The sequence below is a fragment of the Lithobates pipiens genome, unplaced genomic scaffold (genome assembly GCF_037356315.1).
Source record: "Lithobates pipiens isolate NorthernLeopardFrog02 unplaced genomic scaffold, aLitPip1_a1.2 Scaffold_28, whole genome shotgun sequence".
Classification (NCBI taxonomy): Eukaryota; Metazoa; Chordata; class Amphibia; order Anura; family Ranidae; genus Lithobates; species Lithobates pipiens.
In genome coordinates this window covers 50,268,315-50,280,527 of record NW_027507789.1, presented here as the reverse complement: position 1 = coordinate 50,280,527, position 12,213 = coordinate 50,268,315, and the positions used below count along the sequence as shown (strand labels likewise).

Sequence of the window (12,213 nt, the reverse complement as noted above, 5' to 3'; positions counted from 1 at the left end):
GGCCGCTAGATGGTGCCAAATACTAAGCTATAGAATTGTCCATAGGCTTACATTGTAAAAACAACATTAGTAGGCAAAAACCAGCGCTACATACTCCCCTACTTTTAGTCTTTGGTCCCCAAAGATATTTAGAATCTTGGTTCTAGCAAACATTTTTGCCTATTAAAAGCCATCATTTACATCCGGAGAGAACAGGTTAGTATGATAACAACCAAGTTGCATTTCCATAACCAGAGTCTAAACTCAAATGGTTCATCTTACATCACAAAACGTGACAGAGGAGCTTCCCACCAATTCACATATTATGGAGAGCTGTCCTGTGCACTCACAGCTGACACTATAGTGTCTGGTACAGATGTGTCAAGGGGTGAGCTTGGGTTGTCCCTTACTGAATCAGCAGTAGAGGGACCAGGCACTTCAGAATTTCTCTTGCTAGTAATTTGAGTCGCTTCAGAGCATTCGCCCAGTGTATCATGTCAGTCTTTTTTGGTGGGCTAATGTCTCTGCCCTTTGTATTTTTGGTGTGTTCACCACTCAAAACTCATTCCTCATCTCAGATGCTGGTAGTGGAGAGTAAACAGGAGTATTTTGTTCCGTGTGATGGGTAATCGGCACAAACTCCGGGGCCTCTGCCTCGAGTCCCATTATCTTCTGTCTTTGGGGGAACAGCAACATAATTCTCTGATGTCTCAGGTGGCCACAGCCAACTCAACTCCGGAGGATGCAGGTTGAGACCCAGTTGCTGGTCTGCACGCAGCAGTGGACGTGGATGGGAGTTCCTCTCCTGGATTTATCCTGACTGCTTCTGTGAGGGCAAGAGATGATTTAGATGCCAGGTTCTTACTGGCCCAGCGTTTCCTTCTGGCTTGATTTCATACACTGGGAGTCCTGGGAGCTTCCTGCACACAACATATGGCTGTGGTCTCCAGCGGTCAGCCAACTTATGTTGGCCTGGGATGCCCAGATTCCTTAGGACAGTCACCTGGTTGAATATTCTGAACCCTTACTTTTAGATCAAAGTTCCTCTTATGCCCATTTCCTCTGATCTGAGAGGTGGCTTGAGCTTGCTCATAAGCCATTTTCAGGTTTTTCCGCAGTCTGTCCACATAACCTTGATGAGAGGTCTCTGTGTGGTCCCAAAGGCTAGATTGACTGGTAGCCTGGTTTCACGTCCAAAACATTAGTTTATATAAAAAAAAATTTAAATAAAAAGTGACTATCCAGTAGCGTCATTCTTTGAACTGTTATAGGCACGAACCAATACAGTGATATGCCTACTCCAATGGGGTTTCTGCTCTGCAGTGAAAGGCCAACATGTTCAGGAGGGTTCCCTTGTGGGTGGTAGGGGAGTAGTCCAGGACCTTTGTATGCCTAATAGATCCAACAGTTTATCATCATGCTCTCAAAGTCTCTGCCTTAGTCCAAATGTAGCCGTTGAGGTAGACCATAATGGACAAAGAACTTTTCCACGAGAGTCTTTACTACTGTGGCTGCTTGCTGGTCTTTTGTAAGGGGATGCCTTGGAATAGCGGGTGAAGTGATCTGTAACCATTAAGATGTCCCCTTACCCACTTAGGTCGGATTCCAAACAGACCAGATCCATCGACCCTTGGCTCTCCCAGTGGCCAATTGGAGCGGTTCACTGGGGCAAAGTATTCTGCTGTATGCACCCAAGGCAGGAATGCCAGTAGCTCCCCACTTCAGTCCTCAAGTAAGGCCAGTAGAATCCGTCTCTTACAAGCTGAAGAGTTCTTTCTGATCCCAGATGGCCATGGTGATCATGCTAGGCGATCAGTACCCTCTGTTTCTCTGGCAGAAACAGTTGCAACTTCTCTTCAGAGGGGCCCCCTTCGGTAGACCACCCCTTGTTGTAACTGCAACCGATCCCACACTCTAACAGCTGAGCTTTTGACCGGGGCACTTTTGAAGCAGATCAGGCTGTTGGCTCTCCAAAGCCTTCAGTACTAGCCCACAAAAGCGAGTCTTCCTGCCGATCTCTCCTGAGATCCTGTTTAGAGTTTGGGAAGACCCTCTTGTACAATCTGAGAGATGTTACAGTAGCATTTAGGCACCCCCACTGCGGATACTCCAACTTCTTTAGCTCTACCTTTTCCTTGCCGTTCTGCTCCTTCACAGAGGGCCCTTACTCCTTCAGGGGTAAGTTGGGTCCATTCTTCTGAGTGATCCTGGGAATAGTGAAGCCTTTGACAGAGCGTCTGCATCTCAGTTACCAACTCCTGGTCTGTACTTCAGGCTGAAGGTAAATGCCGAGAGGGCAGCCAACCACCTGTGATGTCCAACTTTGCGGTGGTGAGCAAGTATGTGAGGGGGTTGTTGTCTGTCTTGACCACGAACTCTGCTCCATAGAGAGAATGTTTCAACTTGTCCACCACTGCCCACTTCAAAGCCAGAAATTCAAGTTTGTGAGTAGGGTAGTTCCTTTCAGCAGGAATTAGACTTCTGCTCACATAGGCAATGGGCCTCAGATGCCTGTCATTCTTGGTAGAGCACTCCCTCTAGCCCATCTTGGCTGGCATCCACATGCAGTTCGTAGGGTTTGGCAGGGTCTTCATAGGCCAAGAGCAGAGCAGTGGTAAGGCTCCACTTCAGCGGCCTGAAGGCTTCACATTGTGGAGTTCACTGGTCCTGAATGGACTCTTTCTGGGTCCCTCTCGGCTTCCCAGGCTTGTGTCTGTACCAGCTTCTTCAGAAGCTCAGCGAGTGGGTGAGCCATCATGGCAAACCCTTCTACAAACCTCCTGTAGTATGAGCAGAAACCTAGGAATTATCTAATTTCAGTTACATTTGTAGGTCTGGGCCAAGAAGTGAAAGCTTCCAGCTCCTTGGGATCTGTTGCCACTCCTTCAGACATAATGTGCCCCAAAGTAGTTCACTGAGGGTTACCATTGAGAGTTTCAGGCCTTCATCGTGAAGTCTCTTCCGGACCTTCTCCAGGTGCTCTTAGTGTTCTTCCAAACACTGACATCATCCAAGTAGACTAGCACTGGAATCAGGTTCATGTCACTCACTGTCTTCTCCATCAATCTCTGAAAGGTTGCTGGGGCTCCAGACAGACCTTACGGCATCCGATTGAACTCGAAGCCCACAGGGGTGATCAACACGGTCTTCTCTATATTCAGGGCACATGGGGGGGGGGGGGGAAAACGGATAGTACCCACTCTTTAGGTCCAGCACACAATCACTTTGCCCTGACAGGATCTGTAAGGCATCCTCTATCCGAGGTGTGGTGTACTGGTCAAGAATGGTCCTCCAGTTCAGGGTCCTATAGTTGATGCATGGTCGTAGGGGCCCGTTTCTTACCACCACTATTGGAGAGGCGTAAGGACTCCAGGACTCTGATAATGCCCGGCCTTTTGAGTTCAGCTAGCTGCTCTCAAGTCTTCAAGATCTCCCAGTGGAATCCGTCTGACTCTCTCCCAAAAGGGTTTGTCTTCTTCCAACTGAATTTTATGTTTGGCACTCTTCGCAAGCCCCACAGCAAACTCACTTTTTGAGAAAGCTGTCCATCTCAGGAGTTGGGCTTTAGCCCTCTCCAGCCATGCAGGAGTAAGGTGTGTTTTTAGGGCATAATTCTTCTGGAGGAATCTCTCCTGCTTGTTCTCCCATTAAAAAAAAATCACATGCAGAGACTGGGGTGGCTGGGCTGACCTGTCCTAACAGTGTCCTGGCACAGCTGCTGTGTTGTGGACACTGGCTGAAATCTTGCCTCTGCTCCTCTTCAATGCTCTAGTTGGCAATACTTCAGGGATAAGTTCCAGTTCTCTAGGTTCTTCTTGACTTGAAGTCTCGAGGACAAAGAATGGGCCCGGTTTTTCCTAGCTTAACTTGGAGGCTCTCAGGCAGAGTATCCAGATTTTTTCCACTTTTGGGGGCCTTCTCTTGTTTGAGATCTTGATACACCTGGGCAAGGTGTGAGAGAGTGTCCCAAATGATGAGAGCTTTTGTCAGCCCCTGGGGGACGAGGGCACACCATGACCAAGGTGTCAAAAGGTCTCAGCCTCTCCTGCTGTACTTGGGTCAAAAAAGTGAGTTTGACCGGCAGGTAGCCATTATATGGACAGTTGTGAGTACCTAACCCCATCTCTACATTTCCTCCAATTTCTGTAATGGAAAGTGCTTGAGATGTTTGTCATAGAAGGCCCTGTAGAGCAATGTCACTTGAGCTCCAGTGTCCAACAGGGCTCTCGTGTATATCCCTTCTACTCGGATAGGGACAAGTGGGGAGAGCCCCACTAGCTGGGGGGGGGGGGGGGTACCTTTTGCCCGCTTGGCGTCTTGCACCTTCACACTTGGCTTCCATGGACTCTTTTCCTTCTGGGTGAACTTAACTGTTCCAGGGGTCTGGCATGTACAGGTGGGTTTGGAGTTGACTGTTGTGACAGGGCTCCCAGTTGACTCTCAGTGGGGTCCTCTGAAGTTTTCTGCTCGCTTTTTGGCAGGTACTTTCTTCAATGCTATATCTGTTAAATTTCCCTTATTTGGGCACTGTGCAATAAAATGTCCAACTTCCCCACATTGATAGCACTTTGGAACTGGGGGGGGGGGGGGAAGGGTCATGTCCCTTCTTCCAACCGTAGAGTGTTTCACTTACGAGAATGACTTTTGTATATCAGCTTGGGTTTTCATCACCTCAACTTTCTGCTGAAGCCCACAGAAGGTTTTTGTAAATCAGCCTGCAATTGTGCCAGTTGAACTATGGCTTGTTCCAAGGTAACCCTTAGGGTGGACTGCACAATGGGACTCTTGGGGTGTTCTCCCTCTCCCCCCCCCCCCCCACATATTCCTCATAACTTCCTTCCACCTGTACTAATTGCGCTGCAACCTCTTTCTTCGCAACAGTCCCTGTGATGAGCCGAGCCTCTTTATCCTTCTCATCTAGGATAGCCTCTTCTCAGCTGGATCAGTTCTGGTTAAGAAGGGGACTTTTTGGTGCCTTTCAGGAGTAATCGGAGAGCAACGGGGTGATTTGGCCTAGCTCCTTGTAGAGCCTGGTCCAACCTGGTTTTGTCCACCTCCCTGGGATCAATGTCCTTCTTCAAAATTATCTGGTGTAGGATCTGGTCTATGCGGACAATGTAGGCCGATAGTTTTTCCACTCTTCCATAAACGGCATAAAGGGCTTTGATGTAATCCTTGGCTTCACAATCTGGTTTTCCCCTTCTAAAGTTTCTGAAGACATCAACTGCTGGGCTCAGGCTTTCACCAATTCACCGTCTTCCCACTAGCTTTGGCACATTCCAGTCTTTGAGCTTGCATGGTCGGATCTCTCCAACTCTCAAATCCTTTCCTCCTCTTCAGGTCTTGGTATCTGACCCGATAAGGTCAGTAGCTTCCAATATCTCTCATTGGTGGACGTCTGGTGGCTATGTACTAGACTATCCACTAGGCGGCTCATGTCCAGGTAGAATGATGTGGGAGGCATCCCAGTCACAGGGCTTTCTCCGGTGGCCTGATACATGGGGTTTAGACTTTCCCCTATCAAGCTTCTTGCCATGGGGCTTTCTGGTGGTGTACCCGGTGATTTCTCTTCTTCCTCCAATGGCTCTTGTACTGGAATCACCTGACCATCGAGACCCTCTGTTAGGCTCACCACTCCCGTTCTGAACTCTACTGGAATGTACCCTTTCCATTCTAGGACAACGTAAGTGAAGTGCTCCTGCATGTCTTGCTTCAGATCCAAAAAGGTAAGACCCCTGGTCTGGCACCGCCCTCCTTATCAACTGCCACACCTCTTTCTCAAACCACTGATCTCCTGGCAACCTCAGAACTGTGGTCCTCTCCAATTTACTCCCATATTCTTGGCTCCATTGGGTAGCTGTTACTGAGAACATTCTGGTGCTGTAGGGGTGTCCTCTGGGGGGGGGGGGTTGACTGCAGAGTGATAGGATCCCAGACTAGCCCCCACATGTAGCACTGACCCCCAAAAAGGAGCTGCTGGTTTGATTTGGGCCTGCACTCTGCTAATGAACCCCCACTGAATTGGCTTGGTCCCCTTAACACTGTGGTGCAATACAATATACCTGTATTGTAACCTTAGGATCCACTGGCTCCACCTGCTGGGAGAAAATACTCCCCACAACTGGTTACTTGATATATTTTACTGTAAATATAGTCAAACAGGCGATTACAGTAATTGTGCTGTCATAGAATGACAGGACAATGAATTTTGATAAAAATTACAAACAATACATGGGAGCTCCTCCTACTTTTATAGCCATGTGTGAGATCTCACTTAAAGTACTCTATCTTCTACATAAATGTAGGAGAAACTGTGCCTAAACGCCAGGGTGCTACAATGACAAAATGTTGCATTACCCCACATTTTAAAGTTTAAGCAGACAGGACTACTTTCCTACCCTCTGCCATAATAATTACAATGAATCTGCATGAATGTTGCATTTTTATAGAATTGAATACTACCAAATGTATTACCTGTCTGAGTCCACCATTTCAGGTTGTCTTCGGGTTGCACGGTCCTGTTGAACATGACTTTCATGCTGAATGGCTCACCTCTTCTTACAACAAGCTTTTCAGTCATGAACTCATTGGTCCTATGTGCAATAGTATTTTCATGTTGCTGAAGGTCCAGATGTATAACCTGCAAGGCTAAAAGAAAAAACATCCAATTACTTTTTATAATGTTGGACAATTTTCACTGCACTCTGCCATTAAAAAAAAATAAAAACATTTCCAGACTAAAAATAGCTACCAGGACCACACACACACACACACACACACACACACACACACACCTTCCAGTTGGCCTGCATGTACAATGGGGGGGGGGGGGGGTCACACTGGGCAATAAAGGAGGCAGGCCAGATAAGTAAGCCTGTCACTTTGCACAGTCAGCTTCAAGTAAGCTCAGTGTCAGGGGTGACACAGGTACAACGGCTATGTGACAATATTTGTAACTGCACACCCCCGACATTAGATAAGGAATAGAAAGAAAAAAAAAATTGCACCTGCGATTAGTGGCTTGTGGGTGCAGTGCTAGGCTTTTGTACACTCTCCCTCCAGCTTTGCTTGTAGTTTCTTCATTCACAGATTTTGAATGCAACTGCATTTGTCTAAAGCAGGGGTCTCATACTGGCAGCCCTCCAGCTGTTGCAAAATTACAAGTCCCATGAGGCATTGCAAGAGGCATAACGGGAGTTGTAGTTTCACAACAGCTGAAGGGACACCAGTTTAAGACCCCGGTCAAAAGATTATCTGACGAATAATCATATGTTTTTGTTGCATGCTAGTCAAAAAAAAAAAAAAAAAAAAAAGTGGAGGTCACTTTTACAACAGAATAAGACTTCGAAAGTGATTTAATGTGTTAAACGGTTTTATAATGTATTTTAGTTTCCGAGCATGTGTAGTCTTGTTCTTACAGTTTGTCTTGGGGGGGGGGGGGGGGGGGGAGACAGATGTTGTGTTCCCATGCAATAAAATTTTTTATAGCATGCACTTTCAGGTTGACTGCATTGACTGTCAAAAGCACTATACTAAATGATCATTTGTCATATGAAATTTTACTTCTGATTTTCTTATCGCATGTACGGGCCTTAAGAGGGCTGTCAGTCGGTATAATTGACCCTGCCAGTTGGCAGCTCCCATGCTGATCCCTATTACACACAACACCCACCAAGGTGCCAACCATCTTGTACCAGATACAATGGAACATGCTTGAATAAGGATATGGAAGTCCACCGATTCTTGACACTTGGGACTGAGGGTGTGGACTGGCATCTTCACAGAGAGATAGAGATTAGAGATTCACACACTTGTGGGCTTGAATGTCTACCATGTTTTCTGTTAGGCAGATATGGCAAATACTGATTTTTAATAAAGTTGCCATGCTTAGTTAATGACACTTCCTGTCATCGCTTAAGTGGCATGTTGGCATACATTTCCATGACACAATACCATATATAGTCAAGGATCTTAAAGTGAAAGTAGTCCATTTTTACACTTGTACCTACAGGCAAGCTTATAATAAGGCTTGCCTGTGGGTACTAGACATGTGCATTCGTTTTCATCTGAATGCATTTGTCAGAATTTCATGTATTTTCATTATTTTGACAAACAAAAACACAGAATCCGAAAAACAAAAGATCCGACATAAATAAAATGCTTTATTTTCGTTTTGACACAGTTTGATACAGATAGGAGATTCGACGTGACCAACAACAACAATCTGTGTGTATTGAACTTGTATCATAACAGTTCATTCATTCACACAGGGGCAATACGACTTCCAGCACGACGTTGGGAGGCAACTTGGACAAGACTTGAGTGTGAGTCACAGCGCAACTTACAACACGACTTTAATGTAAAGAAACAAAAAAAAAAAAAAAAAAAAAAATGCATGGGTTACCCTTCAAGAGCATACCAGGCCCTTCAGGTCTGGTATGGATATTAAGGGGAACCCTTTAACAAGGGGACCCCCAGATCCCAGCTTCTCCCCCTGTGTGAAATGGTAAGGGGGTACAAAAGTACCCCTACCATGTCACAAAAAAAAAAAAAAAAAAAAAAAAAAAAAAAAACAGGAGACGGTCTTTGGCAATTCCTTTATTAAAGTCTTCTTTTATCTTCTTCTAGCCTTCTTCCTCTGGCGTTCTCGTCCGGCAACTCTTCTAGGTTCTCGGGCCGCTCCGCGCAACAGGAGGCTCCCGCTGTGTGACGCTTTTCCAATGAGCAGAAGGTCCACTTTAGGGTGGACCTCCGCATTAAATGTCATTTTTTCCTCTTTTTTTGTTGCATTTTAGTCCAAATATGAGATCTGAGGACTTTTTGACCCCAGATCTCATATTTAAGAGGACCTTAAAAAGGTTTTTAAAAACACCCCGTCACGACGAGCTTGCGCACAGAAGCAGCGCCCGCATATGAAAACGGTGGTCGAAGCACACATGTGAGGCATCGCCGCGATCGGTAGAGCGAGAGCAATAATTCTAGCCCTAGAACTCCTCTAACGTAAAAACTGCAACCTGTAGAATTTTTAAGATATCGCTTATGGAGATTTTTGAGGCTAAAAGTTTGACGCCATTTCACGAGCGGGCGCAATTTTGAAGCGTGACATGTTAGGTATCAATTTACTCAGCGTACCATTATCTTTCACAATATGAAAAAAAAAAAAAAATTGGGCTAATTTTACCGTTTTTTTTTTTTTTTTTTTTTTTTTATTCAAAAAGTGATTTTTTTCCCCAAAAAAAAAAAAAAAAAAAAAAAAAAAAAAAAAAAAAGGGGCGCTTGTAAGACCGCTGCACAAACCCAATGTGAAAAAAAGTATTTCAATGACCACCGTTTTATTTTCTAAGGTGTTAGAAAAAAAAAAAAAAAAAAAACAGACAATATAAAAGGTTTGGGGGTTCCAAGTAATTTTGTAGCAAAAAAAAAAAAAAAAAAAAAAAAAAAACCAACAACACAACCGGTTTTAAACATGTAAACACCAAATCTGAAAAAGAGGCCTGGTCCTTAAGTGGTTAAACATTCGACAGCCACCAGAAGCCTTCAATGATAGATTCGACCGTAATTAATTTGGATTTTCAGACAAATTCAATTTAACTAAATAAAAACGAATTTCGGGAGTAACTAAAAAATTTTTTGGACGAAAGCGAAATTCCGAAATTAAATATTTCAGTCTGCACATGTCCAGTGGGTACCATGAATAGATATTCACATTGCATGCAGCCGGTGAGGTCAATGGTGCATGTGCTCTGAAGGGACAGCATCAACCAGGTTGTCCCGTCAGAGTTCCATGTTAAACTCTGACGTCATTGAGAACAGACAGCCTGAGCATGCAAATCAGGAAGGAAGACTGGGTAAAGATGGAAGCCATCTCAGCTGAGACAGCACGCCACAGGAGAGCTTCATTCTACGATAAAGGTTTTCATAATGTGCTAGCACATTATGACTTTTTCTTGTAGGGTAAAAAAAATAAAATTTGTGCGGTTTACTACTGCCCATTGGGAGGTATAATACCAAGACTTTAAAAAAGACTGGGGAAACGGTTGAAGCTTTACCAGATTTCATTGTTGCATGCATTTCTATAGAGGGGACTCAAGTAGTTAGTGCAAGTTTTCCCTCAAATACGCAATTGATTCGTTGCAGAGGTACTAACCCTTCTGCACATTATCCAACAAAATTGTAAAAAATTTGAACAGTCCAGCCACTCAGGTTACCAAATTTATCATGTGTGGCCCAGGCAGTTTCAAACTCCAAACTAGGAAAACGGAGCATCTCAAACCATCAATGGTAGTGTATGGTTTCTAGTACATGTATGAAAAGTACTGCATGCCATATCTACTGGATCTTACCCCTTGCACAGGAATTTTGTTAAGTAATGGTGGTAGCTTCAAGCCCAATTCCACACCTAAAAGTAATGCATGCAAAGACTAAAAGTTCACCGGCAATGCTTTGCAGACTATGTGTAAATGTAAAGAAAATAGCTTTTGGGTTAATATAGGGAAAGAAAAAAAAAAAAAGAAAAAAAAAAATTATACACCCTGTACAGTGCTTCAGAGGAAAATAAACTTACAAAAAAACCAAACCCAGAAATATCTCAGCTTCTACTACACCTTGGCAATCCTACAGTAGCTAACCTACTGTTTGTCCATCTCCACACAGTGTTGTGGTTCCACTAACCTTTCATTACAACAGGCATGATTGCTTCCCTCCCCAGGTTGCAGAGGACTGATTATGGGTATTCCAGGTGAGCTTAAATTGCCTAAAAGGGAGAGACGCAAAACCTGAAGTGGATGATGGCTCAGATGTCTTGAAAGCTGTAAGAAAGGAGCCTGCAAAATGTGTTAAATCCTATACAGGACTTTTCCAGGCTCCATTGGTGCACCCCAGAGCACAAACGCACAGCAGAGCAGTGGAAGGTGTGAGTAGAGCAAAGATTGGTGAGAGTAGGGCATTGGATGGTGTCAGAAGTTTTTTATTTTATTATTTTTTGTAAATTTTTCTTTTTGTAATTATTTTTTACAATTTTTCTTTTCTTTTTACAATTTTTTAAGAACCCCGTTGGGGGGCTTTGGTGAAATATCAAGGGTCTAAAACTTCAGTTAAGAATGAACACAGGAGCGATCAGTACAGATCACTCAATGTGTTCATCCAGAAAAGGAAGGGGCAAATTAATGTAGCAAGGTCCCGGGCCTCCTTTGGTCCAATGAGAACCTCCAGGGCCAGAGATAGCTGACATCCTTCTGTATATGGTGGGTTTCAAGGTATAGTGAGTGCAGTATGAGGTATATTGATTAGGCGCCAGACACTTCTTGAATGTAAAAGAGATTTTATTTCTCTTAACGGAACTTTGGGAGAGAGGGTCAGGGCCAGTACACTCTTAGGTAGTTGCAAAGTTAATTGGCTGACTTAGCGCCTTCAACAGGAGGACAGCCATGCAGGGAAAGGCATCCAACAAGACGCCACATCTTCCTGTGTAGGAATGCTGTCTCCTATGGCAACAGTCTTTAACAGTTCCTAACACAAAGTGTAACAGTTTCTTCACTTCCACTACAATCACTCCTTGTAGTTCTTGAACCCACTGAGCTCCCAGTCTCTCACTAGACTAGTTGATCCACTGCCACTGAATCCCTTGAGCTCCTACAATCTTCACAATAGTATCTTCCTCGTGTCACCCCTGTTTCTCCGCTGGGTACTCAAGATACTTTTCAAGCTTCATCCCACTAGCCTGCTTGGTCCCTGGCTTGACACACAATAATGCTCTGCAAGAGTCACATCCACTGGCTGGGTCCCTGGCTTGATACCCGCTGAAGTTTCTCAATTCTTCACCTTCCCCAGTTGGTGAGAATACTGCTCTGGTACTTTCTTCTATCCCACTGTGCTCCCTGGTAATAAGGTGGTTGGTCCTTAGTGGCAACAGCTTCCCCTCTACCTCCAACCATGACAGGTTCTCCGGCCGGCAGAATCGTAATTTCTGGTTGGACTGCAAGCCGAAATCCCAACCCTGCACTGCTCTCTTGCTTCTGGATAGGCCCTCAGACAGCCTACCAGCCAGATGTGCCCGGGATAGGCCCAAACTCCAGCCTAGCAATATGACACACGTCCACCCAGACAGCTGTCCAGGTGGCACAGGATGCCGATCACCTGACTCCACTCAAATATATAGGTTCTCCCAGCAGGCCAAGGGATCCAAGAAAACCCCTGCCCATTGGCAGAGACACCCAATATACCCATAATCTGACC

The 12,213-nt window shown here is 44.9% G+C and overlaps 1 pseudogene across 1 annotated transcript in view; it reads right to left on the bottom strand.

The window, feature by feature from the left end:
- LOC143935373 (protein-glutamine gamma-glutamyltransferase E-like) overlaps window positions 1-10,680 on the bottom strand; it is a 75,544-nt pseudogene extending 64,864 nt beyond the window's left edge. The window contains exons 1-2 of the transcript XR_013263498.1: window positions 10,651-10,680; window positions 6,454-6,627 (exon numbers count right to left, since the gene is read on the bottom strand). The product of XR_013263498.1 is annotated as a protein-glutamine gamma-glutamyltransferase E-like (transcript). The remainder of the gene's footprint in view (window positions 1-6,453; window positions 6,628-10,650) is intronic.
- Between the last annotated feature and the right edge of the window lie 1,533 nt (window positions 10,681-12,213).